This window comes from Ruditapes philippinarum, unplaced genomic scaffold (assembly GCF_026571515.1).
Source record: "Ruditapes philippinarum isolate M1 unplaced genomic scaffold, ASM2657151v2 ctg1262_1_1_1_1, whole genome shotgun sequence".
NCBI lineage: Eukaryota > Metazoa > Mollusca > Bivalvia > Venerida > Veneridae > Ruditapes > Ruditapes philippinarum.
This window is the reverse complement of record NW_026853407.1, coordinates 438,204-455,694: the sequence shown is the minus strand read 5'-3', so window position 1 is coordinate 455,694 and position 17,491 is coordinate 438,204. Positions and strand designations below refer to the sequence as shown.

Here is a 17,491-nt window from a genome sequence, read left to right as displayed (position 1 = left end):
AAAAAAATTTCAGCATCATCTCTAGTGAGCTTTGGAGCAAATGGATTGTTGTTACAATATTGTTCTAAAAATATTATCTTATTTAATTAAAACAAAACATAAAAAACATCGACGTGCGGGGACAACGCTCGACTTATTTTACTTTTCTGAAACCAAACAAATAAAATGTTTAAACAAATCTTTAAAAAATATTTTTAAATTTTTATTCCTTTTATAAATAGGTAAATATGTCAATTCAGCCACGCTCGTAGTTTTGTTAGAGCACGAATCATTTTAATATAAAAAGACAATCATTTGACATTGGCGGTAAAAGTCATAAAAAGGTCACGGTCACATCTAAATTAATCAAAACATGTCCGTTTATAGCCATAAGTGTTGTTATGTCCACTTATGAATTAAATCCGTAAATAAATAACTAAATTACTGACAAAATTCAATTATTTACGCTAATGGTCAAGATTATTTAAAGCTCAATGTAAAGGTCAGTTCAACTTTTTAAAGGATTTGTCAAAAGGAGATAGTTTGTATAAGTATGAAGTTACATCCAAATTTAGCAAACCTTCAGTGAAAATGTAATAAGTTGACCTCAAGCTCAATGTCATACATGAGTCAATGTCAATTTGAGTTTGTTATAAATGAAGTGTTATCCTAAAGTAATTTGTATCTATATAAGCATGAGGGAAATGAGACATTGGGCTGACCCCTAAGCGCTCAATATGTCATAGCTAAGTGTAAACTAAACCAAAAAAAAATCACCACATTTTAAAAAACAGGGCAGAGATATAGGTCAAATTTTTCATAAAAACGTGCAAAAGGTTACATTTATAGGGAAAAAAAAAGAAAAAAAAAAAAGAATTTTATTAAAGGACGTTTTAGGGCAAGGGTTTAATTTAAGGGCCCCAACCACATCTAAAATTTAAATCTTTTTTTCAATATATAAATAAATCCTACAAACATAAAAAAATCAGAAATTTTAGCAAAATTCAGTAATTGTCCCGCAGTCAATTCTTTTTAAAAATCAAATCATTCACCTTCAGATTTTCTTGCTAAATAAAAAGTTTTTCGTCCAAAATAGGAACCCCTTTTTTTAAATGAAAAATATAGTCAATTTTTCAAGAAACGGGAAAAATATATTTAACCTTCCCTGTCCAATCATTAAATGAGCCAAAATCAAATTTTTGTTTAAATAATAAGGCATCCTAAAGAATGTTGTATCTAAATATAACGTCAATCAATTTATATATAACAAAGCTATAGTCAATTATAGCGAAAAAAGAAGAAAATGTCTCTAATTTGACCTTCAAGGTCAATGCCATTTATGAATGAATGTCAAGGTATGTCTAGTAATCTTGTAGGACTATCCCTAAATAGTGTAGAAATCAAGTTTGAAAATAATTTATATAAAGATAATTTAGTTATAGCTACATACAGCAAAAATCAACCGAATTCCGAAATTTTTACCTTCAAGGTCAATGACATTTATGATAGAAGTGAAGGTAAGGCTGGTGTTTTTAAAGGTCTAGTTCAAGAAATAAAAAATAAAAACTCTGATCAATGTTAAAGTTTGCGGACGGCAACGGCACGAGGCAACGGCAGCGTGCGTGGCAACGGCAAACGGATAGGTGTACGGTGACATGATTATAACCATTACTCTTTTTCATAATAAAAACAAGACTTATATATCAGGTGTTCACTGTTAATTTTGTTATAATCTACGTTGAAATTTTGAAATGTTTTAGAAAATTAAGTACAACTTACTTTCAAAGTAGACATAAAATATATTTCTAGTTATGTTAAGTATTGGTTAATAATTAAAATTTAAAATTTTACTTACCTTCCATGTTAAAAAATATGTAATGCGTTCCAGAATAAAAAAGGAAATTCCAGATGTCCTTTTTCCGGGGGTCTACCTCTATGCACTTTTTCAGCAACAAATTTACATGCAGAAACGAGAGATAGAGTTAGGGGAATAATTCCCCTATCTTTTAAACCTCAAACGCATTGTACCTGTCCGTTATGCGGATGATATTCCTCTATCTTTTCATATGGGTTTAATTTCTAGGATAATGTTGGAAATCGTTGTTCGGAGTTATTTGATGAACACATATACGTATACATAGAAGAATACATGTATGTTATATTTCTTATACTTTTTGAAATGGGTAAGTAATACTGTCATTTATGCAGTTCATTCTCCGAAATCAGTATGGGTGTCTCGCATATGGTATAATTCTGTTCAATACATGATGCCTTTTTCATTGCATTCCTCATGCGTTAGTATGTTCTTTGCCTGTAATTGTTATTTATGTAGATGAAAATTTTTATGATATATGGTTTATCCCCGTTTTAATAAAGATGGTATGATCAATGACAAAATGGAGGGTAATAATATAAGGCAAGCATTTGTTTTATTTTTGTGACAAATCGTTACTTTATTTAACATTTTCCAACATGCATCATATTGTTACAGTGAGAATATGTAGTAAATAAAACATATATAAGAACAAATATTTAAAAGCTATCAAAAACTGATATTAATATTATATTTTTCAAGCTAGTAATAACATATAATTGTCAATCAGCTATCTGTTTATACAAAATACTTATCCATTTACCTAAAGTGTAATCATTATTTACATTAATTATCACCTTTTTTAGGAAAAAAACTAGCGCAAATATATAAAATTTATTATATACATGTACTTATAAATGAAATATTGAAAAATATTCATGTAATAAAATGCGTATTTTCATTTTCCGTATTTTAACTATAAAAATCTATTTTTCACAGCAGTGAAACATATTTTCCTTATTTTCACTGGTGTCTTTCCGGACTACTTTCTTTTAAATTCTGCCAGTACACAAAATTTAAGGGAAATTTTAATGTCAAAAAGAGAAAAATGCATATAATTAACAGAAAATTCAGGTTTTTTCTATAAATACATGATTTAGCATGAAAATTACATTATTTCACTCGTGGCTACCGCCACTCATGAAATATTTATTTTCATACCACTCGATGAAAATAAATCATGTATTTATAGAAAAATCTTGAATATCCTCTATTTATTTAGATAATAAATAAAATAATAATGATAACACAAATTAACAAATTATAATAATAATAATGATATTAAAATTAAAAAAAAATTGTCAGTTATTTTTAGTTTAATATTATACTATTTTTTCTCATTTTACTATTATATATATAGTAACTATGCTTAGAAGTCTTAAATATTGTGCTTTAACAATATAACTGTTATATTTACCGGTATGTGTTTTTCCAAAATACCCATTAATTCAGGAAGGACATAGAAAAGTTGTTTGAAGTGGCAAATAGGTGAAAGATAAGCTCCTTTGCTTTCTAACGTTTAACAAAATGAGCAGGCAATTTACTCGTAAAGTACATGTTTTTTAAAGCAGTTTATATATCATTTCATGATAGGAAGATTTTTACTTTATCCTTTTTTTAATTATTCATAAATAAATAAAGGGATGAATAGATAAGTAAATATAAGTAAATACATGTATAACTATATGAAAACTAGTAAATAAATAAATGAATAAATAATTAAGTAAATAAATAAATCAATTTATTAATGATGAATAAATAAAATGAAGAAATAAAGATAACATAAATAAATTAAAACAAAATCAATTAATAAATTAATTAATTAATTAGTTAAAATAAATAAATACATAAATTATTGATGTAATACAAAGTGCTTGAAAAGTGAAAAAAAAAAACATCAAATGGTTAAAATGTAGTAAAAAATGCGGTATATCAATATTAATTGTATATGCGATGATGTGAGTTTGGTGTCATGAAAATCTTTTGTTTTAATGATGAGTAAATATCATAATTATATAAACCGGTTCAGAAAGAAGACAGAGCTCATTCAACCAACGTTTTATTTTAAAAGATTTTATGGTAATATGACACGTCTTCAACTGCTAATAATTGTGAAATAATATTCAAGATTATGCGGACATTTAAAATGTAACTGTTTTGTTATCCATGTATGTTCTAAAAGTGACAATTCAATGTTCTTAAATATCTTTACTCAAAGAAATTGTAAAACTAATAAGCTTTCATTCTAGGCTAATCGTACAATCTCTAGTTGTAAAACTGACAGTCGATTTTACATTAATCATTTAAGCTAGAAGTCAATAAATACACTGCCCTGAGAAATGCTAGCACTAATAGTCCATTACGCACTACGCAGACATAATAAAATTTAAACATTAAATTGATTAATAACACAATTTGTGAGAAGTTCTACACTATCTTCAGGTATTTCATTTAAAAGAATGCGTTTTAGAAATAATATAATAAAATATATATTACTTATTTTATGATAACAATTATGTAACACAAGTTAAACTTAAATAAAAACAAACAAAAGAAACAATATGGATACATAACTGAAAATGAAACTAAACTATTAATTTGATCTAACAACAAAAGTATGTTAAAAATGTTCGGCCATTTTAAGCCATGCTGCCTTGTTATTACAACTATAGTCCTAAATATATTCAAACGTATGTTCAGTGATATGTTTTATTAGATCGTTTTTCGCCATGTTGTTTGTGTGTTTTTCCTGTGTTTATTTATTTGGATTAAAACAAAAACAACATTTAACTTGCAATAAAATTTATCCATAGCATAGAAAGTGCTTAAAGTTTCAATTTTCATCATAAAATCTTTTGCATTGTTATTTAAACAAACTAAAAATAAGACAAAGTTGAGGTTACTGAACATTCATCAAATGTAATGATAATAACTAATAAATTATTTATGGAGATTTCTGATCTCATGTCTAATTTCCTAACTGATATCGAAAATCAGAAACAAAAATAAAAATCAATTTGAACATTGAAACATATTAACATATTAAGAAAAGATGTTTATCAAAGAAAGATATTGGATGTTTAAAGCTAGTATCAAAATTTTAAAAAGGTTAAAGGCACAATATGTCCCAAAATATATCAATCACAAAATTGTTCTATATGGACAATGAGTGCGTACTATTTTTTATAAAACGGTTACAAGATACCAAACATAAATGAAACTAACAGCATTTTTGAGGCATGACGTGCCTTTAAGTATTTAATATCAAAGATAATGAACAAACAGAAGTTTATGGCACAATATGTCTCAGAAATCCATACTTATCAAATATTTTAATATTGCGCAATATTATATTACATAAAAACTCAAAGCACTGATAAGACATATTATTTATACATTTCCCGGAATTATATTTTAGTTGTGAATCAAATACTAGTAACAAGTTTGATTCTTAAAAAAATAGAAAAACAAAAAAAACTTTAGTTGAAACATAATGAATTGAGAATACTAAAATCACTTCAGCAACTTCAAAGTTAAATGTTTATGCCTGATGTCTTCAGCGCGCATTCAAAATTATTCGCGTTTTTTCCAATGCATCACTTGTCTTTTATCCGTTTTATCCGTATTTTATGGTTATTCCTTATTTGACGCCTTTTTATATTAATATCCAGTATCATCTTATTGATTGTTTAATGTCAAATCACTGTTTCTTTCTTCTTAAATCTGAAAAATAAAATGAACAATTTCATTGCATTTTTTCTCATTTCTTTAAAGTAATAAAATAAGTCATACATTTATTCAAAAGTTTTAAAACGATCAAATTGCTTGACACAAATGAAACACATGACTGTATGTATTTAATTGGAAACTTATCACTCAATAAAGGACTGACAAAATGTGCATGTATCACATACTCAATCTGAAATATATTCATTTTTTTACCCTCTGATGTGTGTGTGATATAGGTCTTAGAAATACATGTGACTTACACTTTAAGCATAACGGGGTTTTCAAGTAGATATCATTTTATTTATTTGATTTATTGCAAGGATTAATGCAATGTACTTATAATTTTATTATGTTACTTTTTATTCATGGACAAATGGACGAACGAGTCAAAACAACATTTAAAGATCATTATATGCAAGAATAACAAACATTAACAATAAAAAGCATATGGATATACATGTAATTATTAGAAATAATTTATTAAGTCTTATAACATGCGTAAAATTATTATGCTTGTTAAAGTGTTAAGATTATTTGTGTAAAGTACAATAAATGTAAAATTGTAATAATATAAGGTTCGAGAAGTTGAATTACAACAATTTCAGCTATCGTTATGATTCTTTTATTAAAATGCATGGCAATGAAAGAGATGTACCTAAGCTAAAACAATAGTTTAGAATCTTAATTAAAATCTTATGGAATAAAGGTAATAATTATGTGATGTTAATACAAATACAAACAGGAAAATATTAAAATCAATGTATACAAAACATGGAAATGGTGAGTATATGAATACCTGATTAATTAACGAATTTCCCAGCACCACTCGATTACCTCTCGATTAATTCTTCCTTGAAGTTTCAATAGCCATTGTTTGTAATGTTTTGCTTGCTAATTCGAATCATCACTGTCATTAAGTGTTACATTTCGTTGTTTTAGTACACACACTTATACATTTTACATAACACTTTTGTACTATTCCCCAAAACTAGTTTCTATTTGAACCGACTGGGCCGATTCTCTCTTCTGATGTTGCATAACCCTACGGTCATACTTTGGTTAAATCTGCCATTATATGAATGCTGAATCTGTTCAAAACATAAAAATACCATAGCACAGTCGTATAATTTTTATCGGTCTGTAAGCAATTTTAATCTAAAGAAACTTGGAATAATTAGACAAAATTCTTGTCATTAATTTAGCACAAAAAGAATGTTTATTTTATCAAGATAATAATGAATTTTAATTATGACATGGTAAAACAACTTTTCGTGTGAGCTATTTATAACTAGGAAATACATTAATAAAAGTGTATACGAAACATCATCTTAAGTTTAACGCCTTTTTATCGAAATACCGGTATTGTGCTCATTTCAAGGAAAAACTGTTTAATTGAATTTTTGTAATTTTCAAAGATCTTTACGTACATAACATAACTTATTGATGAGTACCTGTATAACCTTATTTAATGTCTTGAAATATGCTGAAAAATAAGTATATTTAACAAGATACTAAAACAAAAATAAAGCTAATTTTTGGCGTTATCGTGTTACATTACAATAGTGTGCACGTCTTTTGATAATATATTATGGTTTTCAAAATTCGAGTATTAGTCATATGCACCTGCATCTACTACATAAAGAAATATGGCATGTTTTCATATTCAATTATATTAAGTGTATCCCTTTGTCGATTATGCTCTGTATCATTCGGTTTTGCTTTTTCTATAACAACAGAATATTATTTTCACATTGTCGTTTATCTGTTTGCACGAACAGCAGACAAATACGTTTCTCCCACGAACCTTTTTCCTTATCATATCGGCTTCTTATGCAAATATTTCATCAATCAAATAGTGTACAATAAAACCTAGCAATTTTTATGTTTACAGTTTTATGGTGGTTTTTGTACTACTTTAGAAAGATTAATAATATCTGTCATATTTTGCGGTTCGGATCGGAATATCCGTCCCGAGGTGACCCGCCCATTGGGCGGTAACGAGACTCGCTCAGTGCAGATTTTTAGTCAAACTCGGCCTTTCATATTTTGAATTAAAAGAGAATATTTATCTTTTTTTGTAGCAAAAAACGTTTTATTTACAATGCAATAAGCTTTGCTTTAATGCAGGACTCCATTCCAATAATAAAACAGTATTGTGCAAAAGCTTGGTTTTGAAGAAAATGCTCCAATCTACTATTATTGAATATTAGACATTATCAGCAAATTATTCATGTGTCATGATCGTGATGGAGAGGTGTATATAAGTTACGCATTTACACTACAAGTATAGAAAACGATGGTGAAATAGAGAAAAACAGAATCCCTAAAGTAAGCCCAACACGGCTCGGTTTGATTGAGCCTTTTCATGGACGGTACTGGAAAGTGCAAGTTACCATCCATGCCCCCTAACACCGGCTTAAGCAGAATTTAACATTTTACATAAACTGGTACACTTTTGAATCAAAGACAAGTTTGGGTAATATCTCGTTTTGCTATCTTCATTTAGGCCATTTTGACCCTCTCTTGACCCTTGTTTATACCATACAGCCTATCTTTATTTTACCACTTTTCTTTCGAGGATTATTTTCACAAGCATATTTGTTTTAATATAATTGAATAGTCACATTAAAAACAACAGCTTTCATTTTGATTTTGTTGATAAAAATATCAATATTTCTATTCATTTATATCGTTTTTTTTTTATTTCAAAGTAACAAAATATTTGTGCATTATGATTTATACCTTATTTACACGTAAAAAGTTCAACAAAGTATTTTATTTAAACGCGTCTACACTATTATTGACGCGTTTCGCTAAATGCAACTTTAAAGTCTTTCTAATTTGTTGTTTTCCTAGGTGGGTTGTTCCAATATACCTCACTTAAATCATGTTGAATCACCCTTAGTATAAATTGCCTACTTTCTAACTTTGTCTTGTGACAGCTTATCTATGTTAATATTGAGCCTTCATAACCTTACATCCCCCTTAAAAATTCAATTTTATTCAGTCCCGTCCATTGTTGTCTCCTTAAGTGCACACGCACTTTTTACCTGGGCCATATGCCGGTTTTCATGAAATTGCACTTAATTGTCCTATTGAAAGTTCTATGATAAACGGGGGATGTAAGGTTATGAAGGCTGCATAACATAGATAAGCTGTTACAAAATAAAAATAGAAAGCAGGCAACTTATACTAAGGGTGATTCAACATTATTTAAGTTAGGTATATTAATTGTAACAACCCGACTAAGAAATCAACAAATTAGAAGGACTTTAAAGTACCAAACAAGTGCACTCACAACAATAATGTCGTGCAGGACGACTTTCAATAATACCTTAATTAATACGCCACACATCAAAGGTTTTAGGCCCGCTGACACAAAGTTAAGTTAGAACCTAGGATGTGTTTTATATTGATCAATGTTTTATGAATTATATCCAACACTGGACTGACAAAACACATTTGCCCTCAATATTTAAAGGCTGCGAAGGATTATCATGTTAAAAATACACTTTTTATAATCAAATCCAGAATAAGAACGAACTTTAGAAAATACTTTACTAAATAGTTTTGCAACAGGCTTTGCGGATCTCACGGCGTATAGTCGATGTAAATAAAATCTTTGTTCCCTTAAACATATATTTTTTTTGAACGATAAGTACTTTTTGAGACCTTCGTAAAAGAGAAGACTGGTAAAACTCACCCTTTCTATTCTTATATTGAAATATACATGTTTGCAGACCATTTTATAATAATGTAAATCACCATTATATCATCGCCTTTCATTTTTTTGTGATTTAGAAATGTTTTTATAAATTGGATACCATTTTTCATTCGTACATTTATCATGTATATGATTTACCACCACAAAGTTCGAAATACACCGAGAGTCAAGAAAATAATCATTGCTGAATTCCGATTAAAAGTTGCACAGAGCACACCTGTAGAGTTTTAAAACGGTCTGTAAAATGTTTATTGTTATTATCGGCAAATCATTAGTAAATCATTCCTTAGGTAATTAGAAGTGGTCTTGTTTTGTTAAGCACCTCCTTTTGTCTCAATATGAAATGACATTCGTTTTTGTCTTCGCTTTACATAAAATGAGTGTTTTCATATCCTTTTTAAATATATTAATTTGGCGTTACATGATATGCGAGATAATTGTCCACTTTGAGCATAAATGTATATTCTTGCAGGCTCTGGTATTAAGTATTACTTTCATTACAATATTCAAAACAGTCTGAATGCATTATCGTTATTTTTATTTATGATTTTACAAGTGTAAGGAGCGGAATGATAGTTCTACGTGAATACAGCGTTAACATATCTTTTTTACTTAAGTAATTTAATTATAAATAACACTCACTGTGCCACAATATATCATTACAAACTTTGATGGAAAATATATAAAACTTCTTGAGTGAATCACACAAAGAGTGACTTATTCTGTTTTCTAATCTGCAATTCAAGTTTAAATCTTTGAGGTAGGCTGTATGAAAGATCAAATAAATATTATGAACACTACCGAAATAAAAACCTTACAATATTTATAAATATATAAAGAATGAAATGTTAAACAAATAAAGACAGAGCATCAATGAAAGTTATTTAAAAAAAACAACATTGTAAATAGTAAAAAGATAAATAAGAAAAACACAATAGCCTACCACCCCCCCCCCAAAAAAAAAATCAAATAACCTTTATCCACGTGTATTATTACCATACCGTTGTAACATTAAATTAGGGGTCAAATCGAGTTTATAACACAAATAACGGGAGAATTGATAATTACCCTAGAGATAACCTCTACTGTGGTGCCAAATTACCGCACGGACTTTCAGTGATACAAATGAAAAATGTGCTCATCTTAGGCTGGAACCAATGAATGTTTTTTCCCCCTGTTTCGCAATGTAAGTTATTAGTTCCTGGTTTAAATGTTTTATAACCCCTTTCTGATTTATCTGTATGTTTGATCTTTATGGGCAACATGTTCAGGCTTCCACAGCACAAAATGTGTCCACTAGTTATTTTTCTTCTTTTTTAAAATGACCCCCTTAAAAAGGAAGAAGAAGAAAGGCAACAACAAAAATCAAACAACAAACAAACAAAAACAAAACATTAAAACACACGTCTCTAGGTTTTTGAATAAATAATGATTCAAGTCTTTATTTTATTCAAATTTGTAGTTTTGTATATGAATTTGCAAAATTTAATTATATTTTGCTTAATCCTGTAAATATTAATAATAATGGTAATTAGTCAATGACCTTTAATGTTATACTTAGTTACAATAATCATTAAAGTTTAAGCATGCATAATTTAATTAGCGTTATGCGATTTTTGTATATGTCACAAGTCAACAGGATAGTGATTCATAAATGATGAGTTTGGAATATACAGTTATAATCAAAATTACACAGAAATACATGGAGATATTTTAAAAAAGTAATGAACGTGTAGACATTTACTAAAAATAAACTGGAGAGTCGACGATTAGAACATAATTAACTTAAGAAAAGCTTATTAGTGATTTACATTATATTGTTAATAAGTTTAAGACAATAAACGTTATAATAATTCTGCACTTATTTATTCGACCACAAAATTATCTTATTAACAGTTCCACCCCACATATGTCAGAATATAAATATAATAAGCACAGATAATACACAGAATTGCAATACGCGTGTCAAAACAACAACAACAACAAACAAACAAAAAGAAGTAACGAATCAAATAACGCATTTTGACACGTGTATATTGATCTATAACTGATTACGAGCTCTCTTACATATAAAACATGATCATTCTTTTATGGAGATATATATTGGAATGAATGCTCTTTCACATATTGTGTTTATGAATGATATTTGAATAAAGATTGGAATTGTAATAAAAATTTAGCTGCACCACACATCTATTTCTTGACATAACCATCAGACATCCTGCTGACTTATGATACGTTGTTTTAGTAAAATCTACATATATAATTCAGAAAGGGGGAAATTATAGCATGATATATGAATATTGCGTCACATATTGTAATGGCTTTGGATATTCTTTTTTTGAATAAAATATCTGTTCTGTTCTGTTTTAATTAGACACGTAAAAGTGTAAAATACAATAAATTGAACAAACACGAGAGGGATGAACAGCCGCAAGTTTTGAACAATATAGCGTTCCAATAATTCAAGTTATGTGGCTGTTCATTTTAATAGTGAAGCTCATTCTACAGAAGAACCATTATCGTTTTCTTCCTATTGATATTTAACATATCAACAGGAATAGATTGTTAAAGGCACATTATACAAAATAATAATTAACTATACTTTTACTAATGACCTGCAATAATCAAATTAAAAATATGTTCCAGGTAATTAGCCAATGAGAAAATTTTAGGATACTATTAAAGTATACCAAAATGAAGAAGCTTGTGAAATGCTAAAGATTAAAGCATTTCTGAGGCAAAATGGGTATTTAAAAGAATTACAATTTCGTATTGTTTTCCCAGATGTTCACTTGCTTGCCTTTTCACAGTACTAATTTTCTTTTGGCAAGAAACACTTTGTGTACATTCATTACTATTTATACTGTTGAACAAAGACGTTATTTTTCTATTAGTTTTATTACTTATCTTGTCTATTTATCGTACATGTAAATATATTTGATGCACTACAACTTTTCTTTATTGAAAAAATATGCATATTTTATACATAGAATCATTGATCTATATTTATACTTTAATGTCACGTTTCCGTTACCGCTTAAACGGTAATATTTGAATGTATTTATTTCGTTTCAAAGACGAAATGAATAGAATGTGTTGTTTTGAATTATTTACTCCATTTATAGATTAATTGGCTTTCTTATTCTTTAAGTTATACACAAAGGATAGGTCATTTTGGCTTATACCTCGCTTTGGAAACATGTATGAAGTCTGTTATGCTATTAAAGAAATCGATGCATTCATCCCTTACAATAAATGCTATATAAATATATATTTCTTCACAGAATTGGTTCGTAAGCTGATTTACGTGCGGTGGCAAAAAGGTGACGTGTGTGTATGTTTTATTTGTCTCGTGCGCACGATATACTATGTCGTGGGCACGAGTTACTAAGTCGTGCGCATGAAATAATTAAGTGGTGCGCACGAGATATCATGTCATATCCATGAGTTACTAAGTCGTGGCCACGAATTACTAAATAAAATAAACCGGGGCTAATTTCTTCTCAAGTTATGGTATGGAAAAGGTCAACAGGCAATTAGTACGTACATACTGATCAATCCTATCACATAATGTTCCCCACAAAGAGCAAAACTTAGTAAAGATTAAAATCTGATTTATTGGTCTTGGATAGTGACCTATTCTTATGATCCTTTATTCATGTATAATGTTTTAAGTGGATATCCTAAGTAGTGTAATAGATTAACGTTGCATGTAAAATTTTAACCAGAATTTTTTAAAGTTTAAAACATTCATAATTATATAATTTTATCTGATTGGTTAATTATCTCCCGGGCACGACTTAATTACCTCGTAAGCACAGCTTAGTAACTCGTGGCCAAGACATAGTATATTGTGGGCCCCACTTAAATATCTCTAGCGCACGAAAAAGTAACAGGTTGTCACGACATAGTATCTCGTTCGCCCAACTTAGTGTTTCGTGAGCACATGATAATTAAAGACGCACACATGTCGACTCTTTGACATAAACATATATTCGTAAAAAAAGTTATAAACTTTACATTTAATTACTTCAGCGGAGAGAAGGTCAATTACTTTGAAATAATCTGCATAAGATTGTTTCCGTAAATTAATTTCATCAGAAAAAAGACTTATTTTACAAGTTACAGAATATCTTATAAACTGTCATAATATTCAATGTCTAAATTAATTTTGAGATATTTTTTCATCTGAATATATAATGTCATCGTTAAACAAACCGCTCATTTATGCGTATCTTGGGCACAAGCGAAGTTTTGAGCAACTTATTTATTGTATTTATAAATTCATGGTGCATGTAAGGTAAATAGGGTTAGCAACGGTTGATGGTTAAATCTATGGATATAGTACTGCTTGAACCACTCTTATAGTTTGAAATGCGTAACTCGTTGTTTTAAAGTTCTATTTGTATATCCAATGTCTTTAATGAATGTAAAAACGGCGAAACAAAAACGTAACGTTTAATTTGCAGATGGATGCCTCCATATCTTTGCGCGGTACTGTCTGTTATCTTGACATTTCTTATCGCTCGCGAATGAGTTACCTTACAGTTCCTATGAATAGAAAAAAAATGCACTCTAGACAACAAGAATATAGACAAAATTTACATTATTATCAAAATGTTTAACTTTTCCTACTTAAAGAAATATCAATCTATTTTTTAAAAGTATCAGTAAATCAGTATCAAAAAGTAATTGCTGATCTTACTAACAATGTGGTGTATAAAAACTATCATCTTAGACAATCTAGAAAGAAAATAGGTGTAATTATCTGTTATTCATTTTTTCATTTAATGTTTATACAAGCTGCTATTTTAATTCATAGTGACGTGTTTTGTATACTGAGTAAATAATAACATTTGTAAAGATAGAACTTCAGAGTGCCGTAAAATCTAATCTAGATATATACGCATAAATACATAACACCTGCAATAAGTACTTTTGCATGAGAAATGCTACCATTTTTATTTAAAAAATGTCTAGTTTTTGGTATCTTGTGACAGATTTGATAGCAAAACACATTTGCCATATATCATCTAGGCAATCTGCAACTATGTGTATTCTTTTTTGTTACATTTCCCTTCCTACATTACTCTATCGTTGAAATATTCTTCTGTCGGTGGACAGGAGGATTTGCTACCTTAATGCGGTCAGCGCGGTATTCGTTTAATTATGTGTGTAATAAAATCTGGAACGAATTTAGCGGGCTTTATCGCTATCTCACCGTCATGGAAGAATTGATGTTCAGAAGTACAATTTGTACATTTGTAAGAATGTGGCAGAGTGTTATTGTTTTATCATCAAAAGGATTGCACTTAAACTGAGCAAAAAGTTATGCGATCATCAGATGCAAATTTAAGGTAATTTTTTCAGTTTTTTCTCAGTTCAGAAGCATACATATGTATCATTGTCATGTAGTGATTGTTTATATTTTCATTCTTATTAGTATTTGATATAAATTGAGAATATGATGTGAAAATTTTAAGGGATGGTGGTTAATAAAGATCCTTCTTATGCAATATATTGTTAAATAAACATGTAAATTGCACATCACTTCTTTGTCGATTCTCGACTATATTGACACCCAAATAAGCAAAGAAGGTTAGTTTCTTTGGAAGCAAGAAAAATGAAAAATGAGCAGAACTGGTTTTTTTTTTTTTTTTTTTTTTTTTTTTTAAGAACATATTAATTAAGTAACATTTTCTTTATCTTTGCACATTGTTAGAAAATTCATTTTAATACATTTAGATACAAAAAGAATGATATAAACATATGGATGAGATAATTTAAACGATATTATTTGAACATTTCGAATAAAAATATCTAAATACATATTCTCTTGTATCTATCTGTAAAGGACATGTGAAGAAAATAATATGTGAGTACCAGTACCCTGAAACTCGTATCTTTAAATCTTATATGCCTTGTTGAAATTAATACAAATTGCAGACACTGTATAATAATACACAAGAGTTCATGAACTTCGACTAGCCGATACAGTCCTACGCATTAACCCTTCCAGCCTGCTGAATCTCAGTAAGGGCTTATCAGCTAGTAAATCACTATCAACTGTACGTCTCACATTAACACGTCCACTGAGTTGAGAGTTTTGTTATTATTAATTGGCCCTCTGTATTATTATCTAATGGCCCTAAAATTGAAGGGTCAAATTTCTGTAGAAGATACACTTACTAAATTTATCAATGTTTTTTTTTTCTTCATTCTTTTTCAACCGGGTCTGCAGCTTAATTGAATCGTGAAACTTAGCAATTATTTGTATATATACTTTATAACACACGATAAATTTTTAAATTCATAAAAAATAAAGTTAAATAGTTAAAGGTCAATGGTCAAGGTCACACTTATATCTTGAAGGTTCATGCTATCACATTTATATATCACAGGTACAATAATACAAAGAACAATATGAAGCAATAGTTACTTTCATTCTCTTTTCTTTTCATAATACCTGCATGCCTGAAACCTTTTCAGGGGCATTCGTCACTTGGGTGACAGCTCTTCTTATTTCGTAAGGTATCATTTTCAAATATATATTCCTGATTATCATCCAAATTATGTGATAAGGTGCAAAACTCTAAAACCACAGTATTTCCAGAACTATATCCCCTTGAACATATAATTTTCCTTAAAATAATGTTATATTTTACTCTAATATCTTCATTTCAAAAAATAAGGATTGACATTAAACTTCAAACATATGTTCCTTATCATCAACTACATCATATTAGAAATTTATTTAACTCTTGCACCATTTTTATAGAATTTTCTCCCCATGAACTTTTCTTTTTTCTCAAAAAAATGTTATTTTTTTATTTCTTAAGGTATCTACTTCTAACTTAAAATTTATGATCCTTTTCATGTGTGATAAGATTCATAACTGTAGCATGAATATTTACAGAATTATTCCCCCCCCCCCTTGAACTTGTTTTCAATTAATTCTAAAATGTTCTCTACATCCTCCAGCTTTAACTATACATTCTTAAAACATGATAGGATCATAAAACATTCAATGGTACTGCTGTCAGTGATACAGTGACAAGCCGTGTAATTACAATTCAATGCTCATCACTGACCAGAGATAGGAAATTTTGGACGAAACTGGAAATATTGGGTTAATGTGTAGGACTGGATTGATTATGGCGTGAGTTCACCCTTATCTCAGCTGTAATGTTATGGATCAGTTAGACAGATTCAAGCGTTTGATTATAAATAGGCGGGGTTATTTCCTTACTGTTTTAATTATATACCACCTTTATACTATGCTATTACAGAGGGTTACAGGGTCTGTTCATTTTATCGATTCATTTCATTAAAGAAAGGATAGATAAAAATACTTTAAGCAAAGGCCATTTTACAGTGAAAATGTGTAGAAGATATGCATTATAATTATTATATGAATGAAATAAACGAGCTATGACAATTTTCTTATTAAGTTATTTTCTTCTAGTTATCTTATTTACATTTACATTTTACGCTTTTCATGAACATTCATACATAATCTGATTTAACAATATTGTTAAAAGGGCTTTCATAATTCCAAACTGTATTCTTTTATTTCATTTTAATGCTTGTGATCAATACTATAAATGATGACCACCGTAAAACCAAGTTGTATCATAAAACAATTTAATGTTGTTTCGATATTTGATTTCAGATATGTGAAACAAACAACACAAAACAACAGACGTGATAGACGAAATCAACAAGATATCACACAGTACCTGGATTTAAGAATTTGAACGATAATTGTATTGATTGTCTGACAACTTTCATTTCATTATGTTTTGCTTATTTATTTATTTTTGTTGTTTTATTTTTATCAATTAACAAATATATATTGAACAATAGATTCCACAAGTATGGTACCATGTACGAATTAAAAATAAAAAATAAGAGAGGACCGAATTTTCATTTTTTTTTCCAAAACGCTAAAAAGAAGATAATACATGATTTAATAGATGATGTTTGAGTTTTTTTTCAATAAATACAGATTTGTTTTCATCTATTGAAACTAGTATGAAAATAAATATTTCGAGACAAGTAAAATATATCAGAACTTTCATGCCACAATGTGAAAATTAATCCTGTATTAATTTTTATAGAAAAAAAAGAACTTGAATTTTCTGTTTATTGTATACGTTTTTCTTTTGTTCCGCATTAAAATT

At 28.7% G+C, this 17,491-nt stretch overlaps 1 long non-coding RNA gene across 1 annotated transcript; it reads left to right on the top strand.

Annotated features, from left to right (window-relative positions):
• Window positions 1-13,712: 13,712 nt before the first annotated feature.
• LOC132736788 (uncharacterized) lies at window positions 13,713-17,226 on the top strand. The gene is made up of 2 exons (XR_009626629.1): window positions 13,713-14,665; window positions 16,981-17,226. It is a non-coding gene; the product is annotated as an uncharacterized LOC132736788 (long non-coding RNA).
• Window positions 17,227-17,491: the final 265 nt, after the last annotated feature.